At 36.3% G+C, this 8,003-nt stretch overlaps 1 long non-coding RNA gene across 1 annotated transcript; it reads right to left on the reverse strand.

Annotated features, from left to right (window-relative positions):
• Window positions 1-2,428: 2,428 nt before the first annotated feature.
• On the reverse strand, window positions 2,429-2,858 carry LOC129305263 (uncharacterized). Its single transcript, XR_008591945.1, has 2 exons — window positions 2,630-2,858; window positions 2,429-2,512 (listed from the first exon to the last, which is right to left on the reverse strand). It is a non-coding gene; the product is annotated as an uncharacterized LOC129305263 (long non-coding RNA).
• Window positions 2,859-8,003: the final 5,145 nt, after the last annotated feature.

Raw genomic sequence — 8,003 nt, forward strand, 5'->3', positions numbered from 1 at the left:
TTTCATCCATTTTCGGACCACATATTCCCCTTCTCAAATATTAAAGGTGTCATATGCCCAATCTATCCCACAGATAATACTAGGACTTTTAAACAAGAAAAACTTAACATCGAGGCCTCTAAGTTCTAGTGTATACCATATAAATTTTTTAAACAACACCATAGCCTATGGTGAACTCCTACCTTATCACAATAATCATGCACATACAGCTCAATTCAACTTACCACATTTACATATTGATTAACTCTAATTCCTTCTTTAGCATAACGATTCACACATAACTTTGCAAGTATATTTACACATATGACTTTGGCATAAAAAAAATCTTTCAAATAATATATATATATATTTTACATATATTCCACTCCACATAGGATTCCAAATCAAAAATATATTTATATTGTTGTAATACTAAATTAAAACAATAGTTTTATATTTTCATAAATCTCAAAACCATCCAAACATACAAGTACAAGGATTAGATTATTCGATTACCTTAACTTTTTGTTACAAAAAGGGTTACCGTGGCAATAAGCAACTCCTTTAGACTTTGTGTTATCTTAAAAAATTTTGATTAATAATTTAATCTACAAGATTAAACACATTATTAATTTACAACTCTAGTAATAACTCTTTTAACCTAAATTTGGGTACCCATATTACCAAATTTTCTCTTTATCATAAACAACAATCCCAATATATTCTATTAATCCTATTTAACATATATAAACTTAGGTAACACTAAATCTTTACCCACATTGCTCACAAAACTCAAATTTTCACTTAGGGTTCTTCCGAACTCTATCTTAAAATTTCAAATCACTATAAAATCACCAAACTTAGGTTTAAAAGCTTAATTTAAACTCTCCATAGACCTAAAGAACATAATGGGTTTAATTATAACATAAGGGAGGATAAATCTACACCCAACTATATCTAAATCTCCTAAAATTTTGCATAGAGAGGAAGGGATATGGATAGGAATGAAGCTCTAACTGTTAAACTAGTATAGATTGCCTTCGAATGGGTTAAAAAGTGAAACCTTAACAGCCCAAGTGTTGTCCCTTGTCGCCTCTCTCATTTGTTTCTTTTTCCTTTAAATAATTAGACACTATTCATGCTTGATTTAACTCAAAAATTGGCCCATATACTACGGCGTGTGGCATAACCATCACCATGCCATTTAGGCCTTTACTTGGATCTGATTAATGTGAACTCTATCTTGGCCCACATTTAAAGATGTTTAAAGGGTCCAATAACGTTATTAATAGTCCAAAAATACCATTAACTCTATTTTTTAATTTTTTATCAATTTACCCTTCTTAACACTTTAAATTCTTAGTTTTGAAATTTGAGGGTGTTACAATTATCCCCTCTTTTAAGAATTTTGTCCTAAAATTAGAAATCTAATATGATTACATACCTATGAGAACAAGTGTAGATACAATGGTTTCATCTTGTCCTCAATCTCCCAAGTCTCATCACATGGGATCATGCCCTTCCAAAGTCGTTCTTTCACTAGACGGATGCTCTTATTCTTAATTGTTTATTCTTTCATCCACAGTCCTTTTTAGCTCAGTAGGCATCTTCTGGTGTGAGCTCATCATGATCATATCTCCTCCTTCATTTGCTCCTTCATTTGTAAAAGCCGGGCCTCGAATGAAGCTTTAAACTCTTCTTTAGTTGCTATCTCACAGTGGATATCACTGTTTCAAGTTCTTCTCTAGTCACTACACCTCCTAAGATGGGGCGTAAAGGTGCTCTAAAGTAGTCTCTTATGCCCATACCATGTCTAATGCCCCTCACACGACCCGGATGCTCTAGTTTTCCTGTTGCAACCGTCAAGATATCATTTCTACCCTTTGGAATGAAACTTCCTTGGGCTTGTTGCTCCTTAAGAGCATCCTGTAACATAAAAATAACAATCTTAATTAATATTTATATAATTGTATAGAAATTTAAAGGGACAAGAAATAATAATATTACTTACAATCCACTCAGCAATCTCGTGTGCTATCTCGCTTGTATAGCCTTTTTTGCCTCCTTTTTTGTATTGGTGTCCATATCCCATTTCTCCTCTCGGGAGACGGGGGATGTGGAGAAAGGAGTATGGAAGGATCGGACTTAGCTTTTTCTTCTTCTCTCTTCTCTGTTTCTCACTATCAATATATTATCAGCCTTAGTATAACCCCCACGAGACAGCGTGAGGGGGCATTGATTCTGTTGAGTAATTTCATGCCCTTTAGCTCATTTTTCCTGTTAAAAAAAACTAATTTTAAATTTTATAGTTGAAGTAAAAAAAAAAAAACTTAAATTAATTAGAAATTAACAGACAAAAGCTTTTTCAAAAGTTTCAAATCTTGATAAATTCTTGCCAAGTATCTTCATCAGGAACTGGTATGTGTCGAGAGGATTAGGAGGAGCCTGACCTTTTGGCACCTTAATATGGATATATCTCTTAGCAAGATCAGTCTTGAAATTTCTCCAGTACTTTCTACAGTAGGAAATCAACCTGTACCGGCAATCTTGATTAGAAGGAACATCGTACATGAGATGCAATTAAAACACAAGATGATAATTAGTAATTTAAACAATGATATATAACTACATGCATAAATTAATTACGTACCTAAATACTTTCCCATATCTAGTCCTTCACACATTCTGGCATATCAGACAAGTCCTCAATACAATAGGGGGCTTGGTACGAGATAGGAGGCTAAGAAAACTAACAAACTTGGCCTTATGTTCCCCTATCGGATTCCATCTCCGATCAAATTGGATTGGTAACCTGTGCCCAGCACTCCTACTTAATGTTAAATCTCTCAATCGTGTGCCACGTCTACCTCTCCTCACAGATTGGCTCTCACTAGGGGTACCCTGACTTGAGTCATCACCAGGTGGCTGGGCCAATAGTGGGCTGGCTCTGAGTGTCATCACCATGTTCACTCTGATACTCTATGTTCCTATTAATTCATATAGATTAAATTAATTAGAAAATAAAAAAATAAAGATAGTTAGAAAACATAATATAAATTTAATTGAACTTAGGAAACATACTTTAATTCAAAAACTAAATTCATATAGGGATATTCTCCCATATCCCTTCATGGTGATCATTTCTTGTAGCATGTTCGTCATCTACTTCATCTACTACATTTAAAATTGGTAGCCCTGATGAGAAAGTAGGGGTTTCAGAAATATCGAAGCTTGATTCTTGATTATCATCACTATTAATCACCATTTTTTCCTTTCAGTGCTATTGACCAATGTTTATTTTCTGAATCTGTCACATAAAAAACTTATTTAGCTTGGTTTGCCATGATAAATGGCTCATCCCTATAAGTTAGTTTTTTTTAAGATCAACCATTGTAATCCTAACTTATCATCATAAACACTGTTGATGTCAACCCATTTACATTTGAAAACAGGAACTCTAAATTTTGTATAATCAACCTCCCAAATCTGTTTAATAACCCCAAAATAAGTCCTTGCTGCTAGTTTAGGTTTCTTGTCTTTTGCTAGAGAAGTGAACGCTTCAGCTACTATCATAACCCTACTATTTTGCATTGTACTCTTTTCATCCAAGGACTTTGTGTAGAAAGAATACCCATTAATATCATACACTCTAACATATAACATCAAAGTTAGGACCTCCTGCCAACCATGTAATTGTATCAAAAATGCTACTTTTATTCAAAACTTTCTGCTTGAACAAATCTATCAAAAATGCTAATTTAGTCATTCTCATTCGATAATTTTCTGCCTTTAGAAGTTATTTGTGAGAAGAAATGTATTCTTTAACTTCATCAATATTATTCAAGATATATAAATGTACTTCTTGTAATTCATCATGACTCATGCTCTTTATTGATACTCCACGTGTGTGTTGACCTAATTGCCTCTTCTCACGACAAGATTTAGGAAGTCCAATTGATTTTGTACTTGACAAGTAATTAGAATAAAATTTCATGGCTTCTTCGGCAATATATTTTTCAACTATCGATGCTTCAGGTTGATATGGATTCTTGACATACCTTTTTAGTATTTTCATGTATCTATCTCTCAACTGGGTACATCTATCGTAAATAACAGGGCCACACAATTTTACCTCCCTCACTAGATGCACTATTAGGTGAACCATAATGTTAAAAAAAGTAGGAAGAAAGTGCATCTCAAGTTAGCATAAAATCATACAAGCTTCTTGTTCTAACTCTTCTAGTTTACAGGGATTTATAACTTTACTACATAAAGCATTGAAAAAGAAATAGAGTCTAGTTATTGTAATCTTAAATCTTCTTTCAATATACCTCGAATAGCCAAAGGTAATAGTTGTTGCATCAAGACATGGCAATCATGAGACTTTAAGCCTACCAGTTTCAACTCTTTCACAACAGACACAAGCTTCCCAATATTTGAAGAATACCTTGAGGAACTTTAGTTCCATGTAAACACTCACAAAAATTTATTTTCTTCACAAATTGGACAAGCTTTATGACCTTTTACACTATAGCCAGACAAATTCCCATATGTAGGAAATCATTTATAGTATAACAGATCATAGAGCATTAACTTAAATTTTCCTTCTGATTTGCATCGAACACTTCCACACCTACCTCCCACAACATTTTCAAATCTTCAATTTGAGGTCTTAGGTAAATATCAATATCATTTCCAGGTTGTGTTTTGGTCCTGAAATCAACATGGATAGTATCATATACTTCCGTTTCATGCACAGCTGAGGTGATAGGTTGTAAATCACCAAAAGAACAGGCTATGAACTATGTATACTACTGAGACTACTATAAGGATTCATTCCATCAGTAGAAAGTCTAAGCCTCAAGTTTCTTGGCTCATTACCAAATTCAGGAAACAATTGATCAATTTTCTTCCACTGAGGAGAATCGGCTGGATGTCAAAGTTTTCCATCAGATATCCTCTCATTTGCATGCCACATCAAGTTCTTCACATTATTAGTATTTGCAAACAAGCGTTTGAACCTTGGTATATTGGAAGATACCATAAGACCTTTACAGGAGCCCCCTTCTCTTGTACCATGGGTGCCTCACATTTCGGACACTTTTCTTCCCCTTCAAGCTCTTTTCTGTACAACACACAATTATTAGGGCATGCATGTATTTTTTTATACTTCATATCCATTGGACATAAGATCTTCTTGGGATCACAATAACGGTTTGGTAGTACATTGCCTTTCGGCAACATTATTTGAAGTAACTTTAGCAACCAAGTGAAACTTGGTCACTTCACCCAGCTCTTGCCTTTAGGTAACCAGTTTTAACACCCCCGATAACAAACTAAATTAGTGTACCCGAGGTATAGAGGCTTCTCCGTGTCAATGCTATCATACACATGTGCTCATTCAAAAGCTTCTTCCCCCACATTACGGATCATGTCCTCTAACTGATCTTCATTCATATCTATTTCATCATCCAAATTATCAATTTCCATGTATTAAGATGTGTTATTATAATTTTCCAATCATTCACCATGCCAAATCCATACTGCATAATTCTTGTAAATCCCATCACAAATCAAGTGCTCTCTTATTTCGGCAGCACCTAATCTCCTCTCATTCAAACAATTAACACAAGGATAATAAAACCTTACACTATTGTCAACATCATTTTTCTTAGCAAATTCTAAAAATTCCTTCACGCCATTATCATACTCATCACTTGTTCGTCTAGCATTCATCTAACTACGATCCATATGTCAACTCCTAAAGAATATACTAATGTTAAAAGTTGGACCTTCTTAAAAATGACCACATGCAAACAACTTGATGAGGCCTTCTTGAAAACTAAATTTAAGTAATTCAAGGGAAAATAATGAATTTTAAAAAATTTTAACAGATTCTCCCCTAAAAATTGGACCTCCTAAGACTTTTAAAAAATTTTAATAGAGAAAATTGATAATTTTAAACCAAATTAATGGTCACATGCAACAACTTAAGGCTTTATGAATCCACTAACAGCACTCCCAACAATAATCAATATCATTATCATCATATATATATATATATATACACACATATCACAGCCTAATAAATTAACAAAAAATCAAATAAAAATTATCTTTACAAAAATTAAGAGCCATACCTAATCAATCAAGAGTGACGACGGCAGTAACAAGAGGAGGAGCAAGCAAGAAGAAGAGGAGGAGGAGGAAGATGCGGTAGAGGCAGGGGGGGGAATGGCAACAGAAGGGGGGAGGGGCAGCCCCAGGGGAAGGGGTGTGGGGATGGGGGATGGGGGTCGATGGGGAAGGGGAAGGACAGGGGGTGGGGGCTAGGGGACGGGGACGGGGGGCAGGGGGACATGGGGGGGATAGGGGCTAGGGGGAGGGGGGACAGGGGCAGGTGGGTAGAGGCAGGGGGAGGGAATGGTAACAGAAGGGGGAGGGGCAACCCCAGGGGAAGGGGGTGGGGATGGGGGGTGGGGTCGATGGGGAAGGGGAAGGACAGGGGTGGGTGGGGGCTAGGGGGACGTGGGGAGGGGGGGCAGGGGGACATGGGTAGGGAATAGGGGCTAGGGGGAGGGGGAAAGGGGATAGGGTGGGGCAGGGGGTGAGGACTGTGGGGGGTGGGGCAGGGGTGAGGACTGAGGGGGGTGGGGACGAAAGGCTAGGAGGAGGGGGATGGGGGCCACGAGCCAAGGGGGTGGGGACGGGGGGCTTGGGGAAGGGGATGGAGGGAAGACGAAGGATGAATGAGGGATAGGGGACGAGGGAGGGAAGCATGAATGAGTATTCTGAACCACTTTCTACAGCGGGTCACTATGCACTCACTGTAGAAAGTGGTTTTCTACAGTGGGTGCACTTTCTATAGCGGGTGGCTTGCACCCACTATAAAAAGATGATTTTCTACAGCAGGTGGCTTCCACCTGTTGTAGAAAATCAGTTTTACAGCTGGTGCAAGCACCTGCTGTAGAAAACTCTATTTTCTACAGCGAGTGTCCAAGCACTCGCTGTAGAAATTATTTTTAATAGCGGTTACCTTTTCACCCAGTGTAAAAACTATAATACGCGTTGCCAAAATTACAAAAAAGCCACTGCCTTAACTTTCTACATCGTTTGCCTTTTAATTGATGTAGAAAGTGCCCCTTGAATTTCATATTTTGTACTAGTGTATGTTATGAGACTACCTTAGCCTTTCACACATGAGAAGTTACCTAGCCAAGGTTACTAAACTCATTTGTTGGTCACAATTTTTCTCAAATTTCACACTATGGGGTGTCATTCTCTCTAAACTAGCTTCCTTATTGAATAAATAAAAACTAGGTTAAGTTTAAGTCCTTCGATAAACTATGGGACAATACCTTGAAGAACGAGTGGGATAATAGATGAAAATATATCCAAGCAAGCCATTGAGCTCTGAATGGCGATCATATCACATGGATTTTAACTAACCACTTCTCTTCATAAGCAAACTCCTACCTGACATGATCATGCAATGTACAAATGTAATATTTCATAGTGTTCATAAGTATCCACTATATAGGCATACTTAGCAACATCATCATACTTATTTCATTTTACAGTCATCACATTTTCACATCACAAGAAATCATTAAATTCCAAATCATAATTGTGATATATTCATACATTTTCATATCATCATAGAACTCCTCAATTTAATATTTATCTCATTACTCATAACATGTAGACATTGATATATATCTGTGTGTGTGTATCATTTCATAAATTGCCAATTTAACATGGCAATAAGTTATTTTTTGTAACACAATCATTCACCCATTTCACGCCTTTCAAAATAGTTCATAAACTATATAACTAATTAACATATAATAGTACAAAAAAGGATTTTTTTGGATTATCTCAAATTTTTAATAGGTCAAAGGTTTATCCCTTAATAACTCACTTCTAAAGCTTCACAAAGCTTGCATGGTGCTGGTATGAAATTTAATCTACAAATTATTATACTACAATCATCAAAACTATGATTTAACAATTCTTACTCTTCA

This window comes from Prosopis cineraria, unplaced genomic scaffold (genome assembly GCF_029017545.1).
Source record: "Prosopis cineraria cultivar Desert tree isolate PC_DT_omini unplaced genomic scaffold, ASM2901754v1 PC3, whole genome shotgun sequence".
NCBI classification, from domain to species: domain Eukaryota; kingdom Viridiplantae; phylum Streptophyta; class Magnoliopsida; order Fabales; family Fabaceae; genus Prosopis; species Prosopis cineraria.